This window comes from Myotis yumanensis, unplaced genomic scaffold (genome assembly GCF_028538775.1).
Source record: "Myotis yumanensis isolate MYYU_CA2020_CCGP unplaced genomic scaffold, mMyoYum1.0.hap1 SCAF_6, whole genome shotgun sequence".
NCBI classification, from domain to species: domain Eukaryota; kingdom Metazoa; phylum Chordata; class Mammalia; order Chiroptera; family Vespertilionidae; genus Myotis; species Myotis yumanensis.
This window is the reverse complement of record NW_027223757.1, coordinates 69,086,627-69,107,713: the sequence shown is the minus strand read 5'-3', so window position 1 is coordinate 69,107,713 and position 21,087 is coordinate 69,086,627. Positions and strand designations below refer to the sequence as shown.

At 38.6% G+C, this 21,087-nt stretch overlaps 1 protein-coding gene and 1 pseudogene across 1 annotated transcript in view; both read right to left on the bottom strand.

Moving 5' to 3' along the window:
* Window positions 1–21,087, bottom strand: part of EYS (eyes shut homolog) — a 1,239,289-nt gene that overhangs the window by 1,024,990 nt on the left and 193,212 nt on the right.
* On the bottom strand, window positions 14,813–19,551 carry LOC139012789 (large ribosomal subunit protein uL15 pseudogene; annotated as a pseudogene).

The window sequence follows — 21,087 nt, the reverse complement described above, 5'->3', positions numbered from 1 at the left end:
AAATTATTTACAAGGAGTCATTTTTTTTTAAAATGTATTTTATTGATTTTTTACAGAGAAGAAGGGAGAGGGATAGAGAGTTAGAAACATCGAAGATAGAGAAACATCGATCAGCTGCCTCCTGCACGCCCCCCACTGGGGATGTGCCCGCAACCAAGGTACATGCCCTTGACCGGAATCAAACCTAAGACCTCTCAGTCCACAGGCCGACGCTCTATCCACTGAGCCAAACCGGTTTGGCAGGAGTCATTTTTTTTAACTTCTTTCCTCATAGCATGTCCTAAACTAATATGTCTTTAAATCTTTATACCACTAAATGAAAGAAACAAACATGACATCATTTAGCTCTTGGCCCTCTTGAGTATTATGGGAGGGACAAAACAACTTACTGGCTTTGTTTTATTTCTTCCTGTGACTAATTTATTCCTTCAAGTAGCTGGAGGCCAGGGGACCCATGCTACATGATTGTTAACAGAAGAGATATACTACAACAAGTTTAAAGTATAAACATCAGACTCTCCTTTCTAAGCAAGATTAAAGAAGCACTGCCAAATGCATTCGGTTAGGTACTCTTTGTTTTCCACTGAAAGGATGACACTACCACCTGGAAGTGTTGTATAGGAAAAGGCATGGACATGCAGGTGGGAAGGGGGTATAAAGGATCAGCACAGAAATTTTTGCTCTGCCACTTAGTAGTATCCTTATTTGTAATATCTCCATCCACAAAACGGGGATAGTAAAATGTGAAATAACCATGAGAATTATAACTATGTGTGAAATATCTATGTAAAGCATCAGAACCATAAGAACATTCAACAAATGGTACTTTTACTATTATCAGATAGAGAGCATATTTAATATTTCTCAAATTACATAAAAAATTCTAAACACATGAACAAAAACATGAGGAAATAATAAATGTATGTGACCTTTAAGAAATGAAACAAAATAAACTACATCTCTTTGGTTTACATTTTTATAGAATACTAGAGGCTCAGTGCATGAAATTCATGCACTTGGGTGGGGGGGGGGCATCCCTCAGCCCAGCCTGTGCCCTCTTGCAGTCTGGGAGCCTTTTTTTTTTTTTTTTTTTTTAAATATATTTTATTGATTTTTTTACAGAGAGGAAGGGAGAGAGATAGAGAGTTAGAAACATCGATGAGAGAGAAACATCGACCAGCTGCCTCCTGCACATCTCCCACTGGGGATATGCCCGCAACCAAGGTACATGCCCTTTGACCGGAATCGAACCTGGGACCTTTCAGTCCGCAGGCCAACGCTCTATCCACCAAGCCAAACCAGTTTTGGCAGTCTGGGAGCCTTTGGGGGATAGCCAACTGATGGCTTAGACCTGCTCCCCACGGACACAGATAATAGGCCAGTGGGGAGCTGGCCTAAGCCGTCAGTTGAACATCCTTAGTACTGTTGTGGAGGCGGGAGAGGCTCCCGCCATCGCCGCTGCACTTGCCCAGCTTCTGGCTGAGCAGTGCTCCCCCTGTGGGAGCACACTGAGCACCAGGGGGCAGCTCCTGCATTGAGCGTCTGTCCCCTGGTGGTCAGTGCGTGTCATAGCGACCAGTCGTTCTGCTGTTTGGTCAATTTGCATATTAGTCTTTTATTATATAGGATCATTCTCAATATAAATCTTCTCTTTCTTTATTCTTAAATCTCATAATTAGGTCAAAAGAAGCATGTTTTTTTATTCCAGAAAGTCTTGGACTGAAATTCAGTCATCCTAATTCTGAAAATTTGGATAATTCCCCCGAATCATTTTTTTATTCTCTAAAGTGATGTTTCAGGACATGAAGATTATATAAAACACTCTATAGTTCTGCCTGGTACATAGTAAGCATTACCAAATATAATCTACTCTATTTTTCTCTATATATATTAATAGTACTAAAGAAGGTAAGACTGTCCTTGGAGATATTTTTATCTTCTTTATGGTGGGATTTTTCTCTGCCTTGAAGTTTCTCTTCCCTCCTTGATCATACATCCCTTCACACTCACTTCTCCAAGTGATTTTATCTACTATTCTTGCTTATTAACCAACTAGTGTCCCAGTGCACGGATTCGTGCACATTGAAAGGAAATTGATTAGAAGGTGGCTGGTGGGGCCTTACTGGGTGAGAAGAGCTGGACATGCCCTGGAGCCAAACTCCTGTGGTCCCTCCCTGGCCGGCTGCACCTAGGGTGGCGCCTTGGCTCGAAGGGCATCTGCGGAGTGAGCGGGGTCCCTCCGGCAGGTGGGGTCCCTTGGCCTGGCCTTCAGGGATCAGGCCAAAACCGGCTCTCCAATATCCCCGTAGGGGTCCTGGAGTGCAAGAGGGCACTCTGCAAAGTTGCTGTTGTACAGGGTGTGGAACACAAACACAAATGTGCAGTAAACCAGATTTGGGGCCAACAGTGCCCCAGCAACAACGTAACCCATGGCTGAAGGTAGAATCATGTGGTCCCGTGAGGAATCGGGCTCCCTCCTCTCTAGTTTTGGGATGTGTCACCCAAGAACCACCGGTGCTAAATCACTGCAGCTCGGCAGCTCCTGTGTTGAGCATCTGCCCCCTGATGGTCAGTGTGCAACATAGCTACCGGTCAGACGGACACTTAGCATATTAACCTTTTATATACATAGACTATAAGTTGATGGCTCCCAAATTAAGATCTCCAGCACAGACTAGTACTATGTACTTTAGATTTTATCAAATTCATGCTCCCTCCTTTTTTGCTTACATTATCATCAGCACACCCCAATGGTTCCCATTACCCTAGAAATCTTTCTTTGATGCTCCAAAATCTGTGTTTACTATTTTATCATATCCTACATGTTTTCAATCAATAGGTAGTCAATTATATGTAACAAACAATATAAGCTGTTTTTATTTCTCCGCTTATTCAACTTGAGCCTTCAATATATATTACTTGAAACATTTTATTTAAGAGTGCCTGCCTTTTTGCATTTTTACTGCAATCGTCAATAAATACATACTTGCACAGTTATCAGACTGAATAAAAAAATCATGAAATCTGACTATATAATTCTCACTTTTAAAAGTCTAAAATGAACTTCCATTAAATCCCAAAGAAAATTTCCATGTATCTTTCCATGACAATTAAGGATTTCAATGACCCATACTTCTGCTGTCCATGTTCATTCTCCACTCATTCTACCTGCCCATGTTCATTTGCAAACCTCAATGCTTTGCAGTTTTATTTTAGTAATAGCAAACTACAAATTTTCCTCTGTGCCTTCATTCATTTTCCATCTTCCTGATATTAGCTCTTGTCCTGCTGAACTTAATTCATTTCTACTTATTTTCTGTGACTCAGATTAGACTAACTGACTAATAGATTTCTCAGTTTCAACAAAAATACCTGACATTATGCTAAAGAGAAATAAAGAGAGAAGCATTGAGCCTGACCTGCATGACTCAATGATTGAACATTGACCTATGAACCCAGAGGTCACAGTTTGATTCCTGGTCAGGGCACATGCTCAGGTTGCACGCTTGATCCCCAGTTGGGGCATGCAAGAAGCAGCTAATGGATGATTCTCTCTCATCATTCATGTTTCTCTCTCTCTCTCTCTCTCCCTCTCTCTCTCTCTCTCTCTCTCTCCCTCTCCCTTCCTCTCTGAAATCAATAAAACAAATATTTTAAAAAAAGAGACATTGGAATCTATATATCACATCTTATATTTTATTAAATATATTCATACTCAAGTCATACCATATGATAATACTAATTAAAAGTAATTTATTGGATACATATAATTAAATCATGATCAGCAATTTGTATGTATTATATCATTTAATTTCTAAACTGGTTATGACAAAAATATACCACTATTACACACTGAAAGCCACCTTTGACAAGGCTCTTTGATAAAAGACATCTCATCTTCTTGTCAATAATGTTTCCTCAGAGAGTAAAATTAAGATTTATAGTGTTTATGTCACTTGTAGAATAGCACGCAGCTAAGTGTTAGATATAGGACTTGAAATCAAATATCTTTGACTTCCAAGACTTTATAACAGTGTTTATCCTTTCTCTCAATGGAATAATTATGTTTATCTACTATCTACTTATTATCTATCTATCTATCTATCTATCTATCTATCTATCTATATACATGTTCATTCATCCATCCATTCATCTGTCTATTTAATTTATGACTATTTCTGATGACTGTTTAAACATTAGCTTGACATGTATAAGATGAATACCAGACAACATTAATAATCACCTTTGGAAATTATACCAACAGTGATCTACTCTCTCTCTACATTCAAATTTAAATACTCATAAAAACACAGAAAAATCGATGCATGCATAATTTTTAATGCAATAGAAACTAAAACTAATAGTTCATCAGGTGCCAAAATGCTTTTAAAATCGGTATGGCCCTATCACTAACTCTAAGGACCTTTATCTTCAGCCCAACAACAATAAAGGCAAGAAGTCATAATTATTGAGTTCTTATTAATGCATTGCCCTCTCACAGTATCCTGCAAAGTGAGTCATGGGAGCATGAAAGATAAATAGAATTGATATTCATCTAAAATGAATCTCTATGGAAGATGTACCGGTATAATTTTTTAACCCTGTAAGGTGTTCTTGTGATATGAATAATGGGAGAAAGAGATAAAACTCCAGTGCGGGGATTGCATCGGAGGTAGCTACATCTCCGTGGTGACCTGCATCGAGTGAGGCATACTCCAGGACCAAGGCAATGTCTGGTGTTTGGAGCAGGATGAGGGCGCATGAAAGCCAAAGAGTGTCTGGTTATGGCTGCTCTTTCCCCACCAAGGTCCTTCCTGCGCCTAAGCCCTTGAGAGATAGGAGAATCAAAACTGAGTCACAGGAATGTGGCTGAATTTAATTTTAAAGATGAATTTTATGAAAAGGAAAGAAAAGAAATGAAAAGAAAAGATGGTTAAATTTACACCTATTATAGTATGTTTTATATCTACATCAAACAAAATGGGTTTTGTGACTTAAGCTGTTAAAAATGAAGATACATTTTTGGGAATCTGATTTTGTAAAATTTGGCTCTCTCACACAGGAAGATATTTCCTGCCACCCCGTGTACTCCCCCTGCCAGCCTCGGAGTCTCAGGAGCTGCCATGAGCATTTCAGCTTCTCACCAATATCCAGTTCTCCTTCAACCCAGGTACATGAAATGATGGCACTTTTCTGCTTCCTTAAAGTTAGGTGTGGAATGGAAATGAGGGTTGTATTAGAGGAGCAATAATACTAAGTCTGCACACAAATGACAGTATTTTCTAGAGTTGTTTAAACCTATTGGACTTCAGGTGAGCTAGTTATTCCTCTTTATTGCTTTAAGTTCATGAGGATGTGGGGTGTTATTATAGCCTTACTTAGCCTAACCCAACTGATCAACAGGCCAAAGCTCTTCTGTAAAAGATGCTTTCTTTACAGCTGGAGCTCCTTCTAACATCATTCCAAACTTAGTTAATGGACCTTCAGAAGCTATTTGGGCACTCCCAGTTCCAGAATTAAAGTAAGTATAGTAAAAAGTGGGTAGGTGATGGTCTTTGCTGTCATGACATTAAGGGCATAGAGGAGAAGCAGGGCACTGAAGGGCAAATTGATCATCAAGTGCTGAGTGCTATGGCTCTTCACATGCTCATTTTGTAAAGGGAGTAATTTACAGGCTGCTTCAGGTTACCCAAAACATCTGTCCCTCTGCTCAGTTCATTGAATAGGGCTTTCTAAGAATGCATCACTCCTCAGTCCACATGAACCATAACAGAAAATAAACAGAAATTATTTAGCACAGGAGAATTTGAACAGCTATATAAGCACCAAAATACTTTCCACTTACAATATAAGAGAGTTTAATAATAACAATATGTTCTGTTTATTGGAAAGAATTGTATTCAGAGCTTAATTTAAAAAAAAAGCAAAATCAAAGCAGAAAAAGTACAGGTAATGGAGAGGATTTCCAAGGATGTGTCAGACATACAAAACATAACTATTAAGTGGCTTATTAATGTTCCCTGCACTGATATTGGGTGGGCGACACTACAAGAGCAGGTGATTGATAAACCATAGTGTGTAAGATGAGCATTATTTACTGTTATGTCTTATAAAACATAGAAGCTTTGGTGAAAAAACTTGTAATTGATGACTGCCTCCTGGCTTTCTTAATTTTTCCCTGACTTAACACACACACTCAAGCTCAGTCTAACAAGAAAAAAGGAATTTCTCACTATTAGGGGCCAAAAATTTTCCTAAAGTCTGAAATTCTAAACTGGTAAAAACCTTCATTTTATTAATACACTAGAGGCTCGATGCACGAAATTCATGCAAGAGTAGGCCTTCCTTCCCCTGGCTGCCGGCACTGGCTTCCCTCTAGCACCCGGGACCCTGGCTTCCCTCGCAGCCCCAGTTTTGTCTGGGAGGTCATCTGGAAGGACGTCTGGTCTAATTAGCATACTATGCTTTTATTATAGATGTTCCTAATATCAAATTTAACATTAGAAGCAAAGGGGACCTCATGCACATCTGTGTATGGAGACATAAGCATTTATGATTAGATGTTCCTTTTATGTGTTACATTCAGAAAAGTTACAAATTATTATTTCCAGATAATAATTTGAGCATTAAAAGTCTATAGTATACTAAAGAGAAAAAGTGGCTTGAGACTAATAACCTCCAAAAATTGGTCATGTAGAATATTTATGTATTTATAACTTATATCAGCACAACCCAAATAAAAAAGAACAAAGAAATTTGCACTTATATTTAAGGTTTTATCATTTTTATCACAATGTAAATATCTACATGTCTAATGAATATGCATTACTTTTCTTGACTGTATCAATCTGCACTAAATCATAGTGACAGTTTCATTAATACCTAAATGTAAAGTCTATCTTGCCGGAACAAACAATGCTTTGTTAATCAGAATCACATAAACCTGTACATCTCTCAAAAACAGCACTGACCACGAATTCCATTGTTCCTGCAAATGCTCTGTGAAGTGTTTGAATAGTTATAATTTATTTACCTAGAAATTACCAACACAGACACTCTCACCCATCATGTACCCCTTTTGTACTCAACTATGATTTAATGGTTTCTTGTACAAAACCAGTCTAAGCCAATTAGAAAGCAAATAAATAGTCACAGTAGAGGGTAAATTGCCTTTTCTGCCCTCATGAAGCATGTGTGCACCAGTAAGATAAGATGCTGTCAATCTGCTAAAAATCTCAGCGAATCCATCCTCCTCCATGGCTAGCAGCAAAAAGCATTAACACTGTGGGCAACTGTGGAGGGTCATTTGTCTAAGTTGTGGCAAAACCTAAGGGGCAGAAAGGCCATAGTACTTCTTGCAACACATTCATCTTGACTTAAAATAATGGAAAATGTTCCAAAGGGTCACTGTTAAACATACTTTATTGGAGGCTTAATTTAACCTCCATTTTTCCCTTTCCTATATTTCAACTACAATCATACAATATGTTTACGAGCACGCAGCAAAGCAAATGGTTCCAAGTAGACAGCCCATCTATATCGTCTCCATAAAAACAGTTGCTGATCTATTTCAAGTAACTTACTGCTCTCACTTCTGGTCACTCCCTTTCCCTACCAATGTGTAGGTGTTTAAAATTTTGTTTCCCTTGTCTAGAACAATAATGGGTATTGTGATTAAGGTATCAAGATAATAATGGGTATTGCGACTAAGAAAATGGTGGGCACCTTAATTATGCAGTCCCATTTTAATATTACTAATGTAATTTAAGATTGTATGTCTATTGTTTCTATTTTTAATACTATAGACTAACACCTTTGTAGTAAGAATTCTGCTCCCATTGAGCCCCACATCTGAGACAGCTGATAAGAAGGCTGTGTGCCCCTTCCTTTGACACAGGTGGGAAGTTCAACCCATGTAAGCCCCTTCCCATACACAGAAACCCTCGTCCTGGCCCCACTCCCCACCCCCTTACAACAAGGAAAACTCCAAGTTAATCTCCTTTCCTTGCTCTCTCAAGCCATTTTGGATTAGCTTTGGAAGCCTCCATTTCCCTAGAAAAGCCCTATAAGGTCAGTAAGAAAAGTTTTGTCCACTCATGGTGTGTTGTCTCTACATCTGTATCAAATTGTGGGTGTGGGGTACATCTTATATGTGCAAGTAGTCTACAATAGCTTTGTAATTAAAAAATGTAATTTAAAAATTGTATATAAGAAGATCCTGGTGAGATGATAAAGTATAGATTCCTAGACCTGACTCAAGTTTGTGAATTGGACAATATAGTGAGTCAACAACAACAACAAAAATCAACCTTTTTTGTCTGGTTCTGCTGCATATACCAAGATTTTGAGAAATAATCTTCCTCCCTTCCTCTTCTATCTAAAGGCCTGCTTTACATTGTGAGTTATTCTCTGTGGCTTCACCTTTCTATCTTCATTGGCAATAAGACTCTATGCGCAATGTGCTCAATTTACTTCTGCTTCAAAAATAATGAAGCAAAACCTGAGAGTACTCAGTAGCAATAATAAACCAAAAAATGTCATCATGGTCTCTTATGTCAATTTTTACTAGATTTGACAAATTGCTGGTATCTACCCACAGTAAGCCATGGATCCCCACTGGGCTGCTTGAATTTTCCATCACATCCCATTCTTTGTCATGTGCAGTTCCCAAGGACCAGTTAATGGACAGGCATCTGGCTGACCACATCGGCAACACAAAAAGAGCGAGTATTAAAATATAGATTTCTGAGCCCACTCCCCAGATAAGTGCGGGGTAGGGCCCACAAATAACCCATTTTAAGAAATGCCCCTTTTAAGATTTCTATGCAGAGAGTCAAGTGTAGAAATACTAGTAATGTATGTATTCCAGAGCATTGGGACATTTTAGAGCACGAAGCTCCATTTATTGTGCCAAGTTTTCTCTCTTACTGATGAAGCCCAGAATGTCAACTGATGAAAAACTATTGCCATTTCAAGGAGCTTGAGGGTACTGTGCCCAGGAAACCCCTGCTAGGAGCTGGATTGGGTTTTCTCAATTTAAATTTTCAGCTAACAGGTGGCACCCTGCGGATAGCTACTGTACCGAGGCTCTTTTGGATTGCAGTGAGATGATGAATTGTGACCCATCACTCAGCAGAATCTTGAGCTGAGGCTATTTGCACCTGGCTCTGGCAATGGCTAGAAGGAACACTGTGCCAGAGGAAGCTTGACACAATGGAAAATAATCTCCAAAACCTGTTTGATACCAACATCCTGAATTCTAGAATTATCAAATAAAAGTAGATTCCATTGTACATGAGAATGTGATAAAGCTACTCAACATTGTCCTATTTAAGTTGTCCAGAAATCTAACAGGATTTTTTTTACAAAGCAACAAGACAATTGAAGTATTTAAAGAGCATACTGAGCATACTGAGTATATTAGTAGACTATTTGAATTCCTAGAAATAATGTATACACTTATTATAAATGAAAATAGACTTCATAAACTATCCCTCTTTTTTTTAAAATATATTTTATTGACCTTCCACAGAGAGGAAGGGAGAGGGACAGAGAGCCAGAAACATCGATGAGAGAGAAACAATGATCAGCTGCCTCCTGCACACCCACCACCAGGGATGTGCCCGCAACCAAAGCACATGCCCCTGACCGGAATCAAACCCGGGACCCCCCAGTCCACAGGCCGACACTCCATCCACCGAGCCAAACCAGTCAGGGCTAAACTATCTCTCTTTGAAACAACATAAAACATCCTCCTTTTTTGAATTTTCAGAAAGATGGGAAAAGAAACACTGACCTCTAAAGCAACTGTTAAAGTTTAAATGTAGCCCCTAAATACAATCAGCAAACGAAATGAGAGCAGATAGTCCATACAGTGAGCATTTGCATTGTTTTCGACCATACCATAGCTACAAACTGAAGAACACAAAATGATCTTAGCTTTCCCCATCTGAAAATATGCACTGGTGGTGCTGATTATACAACAGTTTGGTTAATGGCATGGCTTGTGTAATTATTTATAAATTAGACACCAGGCTTTTAAACTCCTAATAATTAGCGCTATATAACTTTTATCTGCACATTAAGTTTACTTTATTTCCATTAAGAAAGGCCCATAGAGTCATATGCAAATAGTTTATCTAATGAGAACATGGTCTCCATTCAGACTTCCACTATTTATGTTTTATGAATGTCCCAATACTGTTTAAACCCATGCATTTATTTATAATCATGTTATAACTGCATTACAAATTTTAATACATTTTAATGTTCATAGAAATTCCATGGAAAGAAAGGGTAAGAACCAACAAGCTAGAAAAAAATAGATGTAACAAAAAAGAAAATATAAAAATGTATGTAAATTTCTTATAAAAGAAGAACAATTAGAACCTGCATCACAATAGAGGAACTCAGCGTAGACAACCTGAATCTTATATAATTGACTCTAAACCTGTCTGCCCTTTGCCCTGGAGAGAGATGTCATCTTACTACACTGGGCTGTTAACATGCCTCCTTTTTGCTCTTATTTTCAGAGAGAAGACATGTACCTTGTATTGCAAGGCTGCAACAAACCCATCCTTTGTCCCTGAGGGACACTATTTCTATTTTCCAAGACTGTTCACCATACAAACATCCCTGGAAACATGGTCTGGAAAAAGTCAGCCCAGATTTCTGCTCACGGGACATCCAGAACTCTGAGAAATTTATGGAGAATTATCTTCCAGCAATAGGCTAAAAGCACTCCTGACTTAACTAATAACAGTGTGAATCATGTAAAATTTCTGTAGAACTACTGATATTATAAACCGACGTGTCTTTCTTAGATTGCAAAGTGGAGACCTCAATAGTGCTGCACACTTTAATATAATAGTTTCACTTTAAGGAAACTACGCTGAGGAAATAATAAAAAGTATAGGTGAATAATGACAAAAATGATTGTAGCCTCGTTTTCCATCTGAAACAAGACTTATGTACCCAACAATAAGGTTAAATTGTATCGTGTATAAATACATAAGGATTATTCAGGCTTTGAACAGGTTTGTGTACACTTCAATGAGGTATGTGACAGAATGTCAGCTGTCCCCTCAATATCTGCCCCATCTTTTCCCAAGCATAAGATATCCTCATAAGGAGGATATCAATAAGAAATATTGTGAGATTAGGGTCTCTGTACATAACATAAGATATCCTCAATGAAGTCTCCATTTCCTAGCTAGAGGGTTCCAGAGACTAAGTTCTCAGATCTTGAATACATGCAGAATAAATGTATGCTACTTTACTCTGAATGTTAAACAATAAATTGCTTGCTCAGACTCCCTGTGTTTCTTCTTCCCATAAGCAAAAACACACACATAATAGATACCGAGTTTTAACCACACGAGTTATAAAAGCATTTAAGTGATGTCAGATTCCAAAATGGATACAACTGTGCTCCCGAATGACTTTTTAGGGATAAATCTAGTCTGCAAGTCAGAACTCCCCATGTATAGACTATATTAAGAGAGAAATGAACTTTCATCTTGTTCATATCATATTTTGTGGTCTAATTTTTATAGTTTAACTTTCACCTTACCTCATAAAAGGTAGGAGAGTGAAAGGCAATATTCAAAATTGTCTTAATGAAATAATCTAAAATAAATATTAACAGCCAGGAGAAGGGAGAGAATGAAAAAAAAGCATATGTTATTAAAAGTTATATTTACAAAATAAGATTATAAATAAATATTATTTTACCCTTACTTTAGAAATATTCTTAAACTATGGAAAGCAGTATTTTAAAAAATATAAAACAACTGAATGCAAAATTAAAATTAAAGACATTAAAATAACTAATACTTTTAAAATGTGCACTCAGAAATGATGTTTGCAAGTGGTAAAAATGCAATTAATTAACTGATTTAAAGTGAGTAAGATATGTATAGAAGAATAAACTATTTGGGACACACAAACAAAGGATAAATTGATTTTATTTATTTGAAAATGAATATTTTGAGCCTAAATAAGCATATAAAAATCCAAAATAAGAAAAGGAAAAAAATGATCAATTTAATCTTAAAATTGAGATAAGTTTTAAGAATGGAAAATTATATTGTGGGGTTAGGGTACTCTGTACATATCAAAATATTTTGGGACAGGAATTATAGAAGAATAATAGACAGATTGTAGACACACTGTGGGACACATTAACAGTTGTACAGAGTTGAGAAAGAGGGAAGTTGTTAAGAAAATCTGTGACCATATGAGTGATAATTGAGAAATTTTTTGAGCTTGGAGACCAGTATATGTTTTTTTCAGGTCAGAGATCATTTGGGTTTGGAACTATTGTAATGGCAATGGGAGTTAAATGGTGAGTGACGACACATTTCAGTAACTTAGAATCGTGTATGTCTATATCTCATTTTGGAACACAAATTCAATGTCCTAGGCCATGGTTGGCAAACTGCGGCTCGCGAGCCACATTTGGCTCTTTGGCCCCTTTAGTGTGGCTCTTCCTAAGCTTTAGGAGTACCCTATTCTACACTAATAAAAGACAAACATACAAATTGTCCATACCTTTGATATGCCTTAAGCTACGCCCACCAGCCAATCAGAGCGACTATATGCAAATTAGCCCAACCAAGATGGCGGCCGGCAGCCATGGAACTGGAGCAAGCAGGAGGCTTGGTTGCTCCAGTGATGGAGAAAGCCAAGTTTCCCCGCCTGCCACAGCCAGCTCTGAGCTCAACTCAAAGCAACAATGTTTCAATTATAGAAGGTAAATAAACCCCAGTTACCTGCTTTCAGCCAGCTGTGGCAATGGAGCTGGAGCGAGCAGGAGTGGGTTGCCCTTGGCGATGGAGGAAGCCAAGCTTCCCTCCCACCCACCCTGGCCTGCTCTGAGCTCCTCTCAAGGCTACAAAGTTTTAATTATAGAAGGCAAATAAAGCCCAGAAAAAAAAAAGGAAGAAAGGAGAGGCTGGGAGCTTCCATCGCTGGGGTGACTTGGCCAGCATGAAAATGGCCCTCAGCCCCTCACCCAGACTGTCCAGGAACCCCAGTGGGGAACCCTAACCCTAAAGGGGGTGTGGCCAGCCTGAAAACAGCCATCAGCTCCTCACCCAGGCTGGCCAAACATCCATGGGCTGAGGGTTCCCACTGGGGGGGGGGGGGGCTTGACCAGCCTGCAAACAGCCATCAGCCCCTCACCCAGTCTGGCCAGGCACCCAAGCGGGACCCCCACCCTGATCCGGGACACCCTTCAGGGTGAACCAGCCAGCCCCCACCCCTGCACCAGGCCTCTATCCTATATAATAAAAGGGTAATATGCAAATTGACCCTAACAGCAGAACGACTGGAAATGAATGGTCACTATGACACACCCTGACCACCAGGGGGCAGACACTCAATGCAGGAGCTCCCTCTGGTAGTCAGTGTGCTCCCACATGGGGGAGCTCTGCTCAGCCACAAGCCAGGCTGATGGCTGCCAGTACAGCGGTGGTGGTCGGAGCTTCTCCTGCATCCTCAGCAATATTAAGGATGTCAAACTGCAGCTTAGGTCTGCTCACCGCTGGCAAGTGGACATCCCCCGAGGGCACCCGGGCTGCCAGAGGTATGTCTGATTGCCAGCTTAGGCCCAATCCCCCGGGGAGCATGCCTAAGCCAGCAGGCGATCATCCGCCCAGGGGTGCCAGACTGCGAGAGGGCACAGGCTGGGCTGAGCCCCCCCCCCCAAGTGCACAAATTTTTGTGCACCGGGCCTCTAGTTAAGTTAATAACAATCTACCTACCTATATAATTTAAGTTTTAAATATTTGGCTCTCAAAAGAAATTTTAATAGTTGTACTCTTGATATCTGGCTCTGTTGACTAATGAGTTTACCTACCACTGGTAGGGAAATGGCAGAGAAAACCAGGACCAAGGGAAATGGCAGAGAAAACCTGGTATTTCTACTGTAGGTGGAATGCCTTAGGTTATCTTGTTTACAATGGCTGGAAGAGGAAAATAAACCACATAACTTTATTTTTACTTTTCAGATACTTTCCCTAATTATCTTCAACTAAATTGGGAACATTTTAAGAAGATTCATTTCATAGAATTTGGGGTTTTAGTATGAATGTCGCTGTATTCTTTTTTTTTTTTCATTCTGCCTCTCATTTAATATTGTTTGCCTAAAATCTGTTTGTAATGAAGATAGAAGACCTGTTGTTGAAATACTATTATTCCAGACATGATTATGAGGATAGTCATGTTTCAGTGGATTCAACATAGATATACACATAGGAATTTTTTAAAAATTACTTAGCTATATTTCAGCATAAAAGTTTTATGCAAACCAATTCCAAGATTTATAAATAGCATATTGATTTACATTAAAGTGGTAAATCCCACTTTTTAAAAATCTAGAATCAGAGTCCATCTGTTTAATTTGGCATTCTTTGCTGTCATTTTTTAAATTTTGTTTGATATGTTTAATTGGGAATTTAAGTACTAACCATTTATTGTAATTTTATTTGATATAAACAGTTCTCTTGGATGCTTGCCCAAAAACAGCTTTGTAAATGCAAATTGTCCTATATTTCTTAGTTACTCTAAAATTAGTTTTAACTATTTGGAAACTGTGGGGCAGCAATACAACTTCATGAATTTAACACTTTTATAATACATAGTCTATAGCAAATGCATTTTGATTCTTTTTTACATGTGACTTTAATGGTAATATTAACTTACATGGCAGAAATAAATAAATAAATAAATATATATATATATATATATATTCTAAATCAGTGGTTTCCTTTTCTTTTCTTTTCTTTTCTTTTCTTTTCTTTTCTTTTCTTTTCTTTTCTTTTTTTAAAGTACTTGGACATTTTAATGAACTCCCCTCCATGTAGCTTCAAGCTACCAGGACACAGGCCCCACCAACACCCTTCATCTTCTCCTCGGCTCTTCTGCTGAAGAACTTGGCCTTCACAATGACAGGCTGCTTTGGGAGCTTTCCCTTCCCCAGAACTTTGTAGTAGCCCGATCACACCACATCAATGATGGAAGCAACTCCAGTCTTGCTTTTGGCAGCATTCACCCGTGTCTGCTCACTGACCAGGGTCCACAGTTTATCAAGGTTGACTGTTGGACAGAAGCTCTGGTTCCTCTTCAAGTGGTAACGCCTCATTCCAACTTTCCCAAAGTAACCTGGGTGATATTTGTAGAAGTTGATCCTGTGATAACGCAGGCCGCCAGCATTACCGGGGCCCCCTGGGTGCTTCCTGTGCTTGCCGATGCGGCCATGGCTGTGGCTCACGTGGCCCCCAAGTTTGCGGGTCTTCCTCAGTCTGGATGGCACGTCGGTGTCTGAGTTGCAAGAGCTAAATCAGTGGTTTTCAACCTTGGCTGCACATTAGAATCACCTGGGAATCTTTTTTAAATCCTGATTTCTGGGCCTCATCCTCTGGAAATTCTGTTTCTTTGTTATGGGGTGGGGCCACAACATTAATAACAAAGAAACAGAATTTCTGGAGGATGAGGCCCAGAAATCAGGATTTTCAAAAGATTCCCAGGTGATTCTAATGTGCAGCCAAGGTTGAGAACCACTGTTCTAAATGATTTGTTCATTAACAAAAGAATTAGAAAATAGCCCTGGCTGGGTGGCTCAATTGGTTGGTGCATCATCCTATACACTAAAAGGTTGTGGGTTCAATTCCCAATCAGGACATACACCTAGATTGTGAGTTTGATTCCCAGTCAGGGCACATATGGGAGGAAACCAATCAATGTTTCTCTCTGGCATCGCTGTTTCTCTCTCTCTCTCCCTTGCTCTCTCACTCAAATTAATAAAAACATATCCTTGGATGAAGATTTGAAAAATTAGAAATTAAAACATCTGTATTTCCTTTCAATATGGCCTTCTCCTTAAATTATAAGTCAAATATGTGCTGTATATTCAAAAGTTTGTACCTATGTTACTAAAAAATATTGAACACTGAAATATTTTTCATGAATAAAATAAGTTAGTCATAAAGGAGATATATAAATTAGACACATGTATTTCTTATATTTATTTACTTAATTCTGCAAGAGTATTTACTTCTTAAGGAGCTTATTTAAATTTTCCATGTTAATTATAGTTTATCAATTCATATTTGCATTTCTAAAACTTGTATTTCTTATATATCATTTGGAAAATATGGTTATTACTATATATTCCTCATATATATTTTTTCTTATCAGTCCCCAGAACTATGTGAAAATAAATCTCTGCTGTTTAAGCCACCCAGACTGTGGCATCTTGTTACAGTAGTCTGAGCAAACTAATGTACCTAGTGACATGAATAGTAAGCATATTTAGGTCCTTTTGAAAACTTTATCTTTGCTTTAATGGTTCAACCATAAAATAATACACCCAATTATTAATAGTAGTAACAACATAATATTAAAGAAAAATAACCTATAATAATAAAAGCATAATATGCTAATTAGACTGGACATCCTTCCTGATGTCCTCCCGGATGACCTTCTGTATGAAGCCGGGGCTGTGAGGAAAACCCGGGTCCTGGAGGGAAGCCTGTGTCCCGGGTGGCAGAGGGAAGCCAGTGCCGACAGCTGGGGGAAGGAAGGCCTACTCTTGCATGAATTTCATGCCTCAGGCCTCTAGTTATCTTTATGAAAAGAGTAAGGGTATGCATTACTATAGAGGGTGTCCCCCCCAAAAAGGTATACACACTTTTTTCTGAAAGCTCAATTGCTGTTTCTTTTCAGATATAACCCATTGGAATGAATAATTATTCAAAGTGTGTATACATTTTTTGGGGGGCATCCTATATTAACTAATGTCTTCATTTGACTTTCTTTTTATGTTTTTATGATTTTTTAAAATTTTTGTATTTTATTGTTTAAAGTATTACAAATAGTAGTACATAAGTCTCCTTTTTTCAACATTGACCTCCCGCCGGCCTTATATTAAAGTCTAAACAACATTTTGACAGACCACATATATGACAGTGGTCCCATAAGATTATAATGGAGCTGAAAAATTCCTATCACCTAGTGATATCATAACTGTTGTAACAATGTAACACAACATGCTACTTGTGTTTGTGAGGATGCTGGTCTAAACAAACCTGTGCTCTCAGTTGTATAAAAGTACTGTGTGGCATATTTTTTTTTTTACCTTTTCTATGTTTAGGTATGTTAGATACACAAACACCATTGTGTTACAAATGCCTACAGTATTCAGTAAAGCCCACAGGCTGGACAGGTCTGTAGCCCAGGAGCAACAGGCTGTACCGTATAGCCTAGGCGTGTAGAGGTTAAGCCATCTAGGGTTGTGTAAGTGCACAATGACAAAATCGCCCAGGAATGCACTTCTCAGGACATATCCCTATCCTTAAGCTGTACAGGACTTTACTCGGTGGTTTGCTGCTGCTCTGATAATTATTAATCAATAATCTACTTTATATGACCATTCACAGAAAAATATATCAGTCCCCCCTTATCTGTGGACTTATTTTCTGTAGTTTCAGTTACCAGCAGTCAACTGCAGTCTGAAAATATTAAACGGGAAATTCCAGAAACAATTCCTAAGCTTTAAATGTCGTTCTGAGTAGCATGATGAAATCACATCGGACAGGAATCTTCCTTGTCTCCTGTATCCACATTGTACATGCTGCCCGCCCGTTAGTCACTCAGCAGCCCTCTCGATTATCAGATAGGCTGCCAAGGTGCTGCAGTGATTGTAAAGTGCTCCTTTTAGTGAAAAGGTAAAAGTTCTCCACTTACGGGGGAAAATGCTGAGTTTGCTAAGCTCTATGGTAAGAATGATTTTTTTTTTTTATCCATGGAATTGTGAAGAAGGAAAAAGAAATATGTGCTAGTTTTTCTGTTGCACTTCAAACTGTAAAAGTTTTGGCCAGACTGTGTAGTAAAATGGAATAGGCGATAAATATGTGAGTGGAAGACATGAACAGAAAACTTCCTCTTTTCAAATTTGTACACGCCATATTTTATCAACTTCCTGAGGGAAGTCTCCTAGTTTATATAAATATTTTAAAATATTGGTATCTTTTAGGCAGTAAATTTTAGGTGATTATGTTAGTATAAAGAGTTTAGGGTTTTTTTTCCATTTATACTATTAATCTAATGTTTCATATTATAAGATATGAGTTAATAAAGATAGTAAGAGTCTTTAAATATTAAGCATTGGTTAATGTTTCTGGATTATAAATTTTAGTGCAGTGACGATAACATTTCCTGTCTAGTCTTACCCTGTGAAGAACTATAAAATAAACTATATTTATTTTCTTTCTGTGTGGATTACATAGTCTCTTTTTATTAGCATTTGAAACATAACACTTTAAAATTGATTTTGAATAAATGAATTGGCTCAAGACAGGGATCTCTATTTAATTAGTGTCTTTTCAGGGCTTCCCTAATGTTTACTTAAGGTATTATTTTAGATAGCCATTAGAAAATTGTCATGCATTTTTAAAAATTCTTGACATGGTTTTATCATGCAAAGAAATGTGGTAAGCAGATGTCTGTACTTCCAGACATGTGCCATATATTCTTTCTACTTAAAAATTGTGGGGATAGAGTAAATAAAAAAATTCCAAATGCAAGGGAAGTAAATTGCTTGTATAGTCCATTCAGAACTGACAGTACACAGTTAATAGTTCATCTCTGGGTTTTGGTAATTAGGAGATATTGTTGATTGTAACAATTTTTACCATGTCCATCACTCTGTCCAATGGGAAGATATTTTCAAATCAGAACTTATTTGGGGAACTACTTAACCAAATATAACACATGCAGTGCAGGATCCAATTTAGTAGAATGTGAAATAATGCAAAATATAGTACTCAGGGTATTTCATATTGCTTCAGCATTAAATAAAGGAACCATTCTTTTTTTTGTGCCAATTGGATACTTTTCTATAGCATCTAGTAAGCAGCAAATCTCCTCAGGAACAACATTATCATCAATTCATTTTTCACACAATTCATTTTATCATCAATTCAAAATAATTCTTGGGGTAGGCAGAATTCTCAGAAGGCTCCCAAGACTCTCATGTCTAAGCTTACACGCCTTTGTATAATCTCCTTCCATTGAGAGACAAAAGAAGCTATAAATACGATGACATTCCACCATTATTAAATAGAAATAACTTTTTTATATAATTAAGGTCCCTAACCATTTGCCTTGAGTTAAAGGGTTATTATCCTGAATGAATGGATTTGACAATATCAAGTGAGCAATTACAAGAGAATGTTCTGCAGGTCTTGAAGAAATAAGCTGACATGTGAGAAACCCTATGGAAAAGGGTCATGTGTAAGAACCTGAGAGCAGCCTCCAAGAGCTGAGAGGAGTTCCTAGCTGGAAGCCAGCAAGACAATGGGGACTTTGTCCTACAACTATAAGAGACTGAGTTTTTCCGAGCAGCAGTGAGCTTCGAAGGCGACCCTGAGCCTCAGATAAGATTGTATCCCTAGCTGATACCTTGAATGCAGTTGTGAGACCCCAAAGAAAGGACCCAGCTAACCTTTGCCCAGACACCTGAATTATGGAAATTGTGGTATCACACATGTTTCGTTGTTTAAGCTGCTAACATTGTGGCAACTGGTTACAAAGAACTAGAACAGTAAGCTGCCATGTAGTGAGCCACCATATGGAGAAGGCAATGCACAAGGAGTGGGGGTGGCCTTCAGCCAACAGCCAGCAAAGAACTGATGCCCTTAGTTCAGCAGCCTACAAGGAACTAAATGCTGCCAATAACTTTAGGGACTTTAGATGTGGATCCTTCTCAAACTGAGCTTCAAATGAGCTCACAGTCCCAGACAACATCATGATTCCAGTGAGACCCCAAAACAGAGGACTCCAGTGACTTACACCTGGAGTCCTTACCCACAGAAACTGTGAGACAATAAATGTATGGGTTTTAAAACCACTAAATGTGTGGTAATATTATGTACCATAGATAATATATACAATGTCCATCTTCAAATATCATATGAAGTTGTTGCTAAATATTTTAGCTGAGTACTTATTTTTAACTCTATCTACGCTGTTGACCAGAAAAAAAATAGCTAATTTGATATCGTTATCCTAGAGAAGAATCCTTTTCTTGTAAAAGCTATGCTTGATGCTACCATGTTTATATCAACAGCATCATTTTTTATTTCTAATATCAGCTTTCTGTATTCATGTGTATAACTCATACTGTAAAATGACAAGGGTAGTCATCAGTGAAATTTCTATGTAAAATCCAATAAACAAATTGAGAAGCATAGCTCTAGATTTTTTTAAAGCACCATGTAGTCATACAAAAAAGTTATTTTAGTGCTAATAACATGACCTGTTATATTCTCTAGCTTTTCTTTTTTTCATATATATATATATATATATATACTAGAGGCCCGGTGCACGAATTTGTGCACCAGTGGGGTCCCTCGGCCTGGCCTGTGGGATCAGGCCAATACCGGCTCTCTGACATCTCCTGAGGGATCCTGGATTGCGAGAGGGTGCAGGCCAGGCCAAGGGACCCCACCAGTGCACAATCAGGGCCACGGGAGGGCTCCAGAGTGTGTCTGGCCTGTCTCGCTCAGTCCTGATTAGCCGGACTCAGAAGCAAGCTAACCTGCTGGTCGGAGCGTCTGCCCCCTGGTGGTCAGTGCATGTCATAGTGACTGGTCAACCAGTTAACTATCTGCCCCCTGGTGGTCAGTGCACATCATAGTGAGCAGTTGAGCAGCCTTAGCATATCATTAGCATTTTACTCTTTGATTTGTTAAAAGGACGACCGTACACTTAGCATATTAGGCTTTTATTATATAGGATATATACTAGAGGCCCAGTGCATTAATTCTCACATGGGTCAGGTCTGACTGGCCTGCCCCAATCGGGGGGGCGGGGGGTGATTGGAGGCGGGGCCTGACAGGGGGAGGGGCCACAGTGGTTGGTGGGCCGGCCCTGCCCCCTGGTCCAACTCCTGGACCACTAACTCCCAGTCGAGGGGATAATTTGTATATTAGCCTTTTATTATATAGGATTATATAGGATATTTTTATTGATTTCAGAGAGGAAGGAAGAGATATAGAGAGATAGAAACATTAATGATGAGAG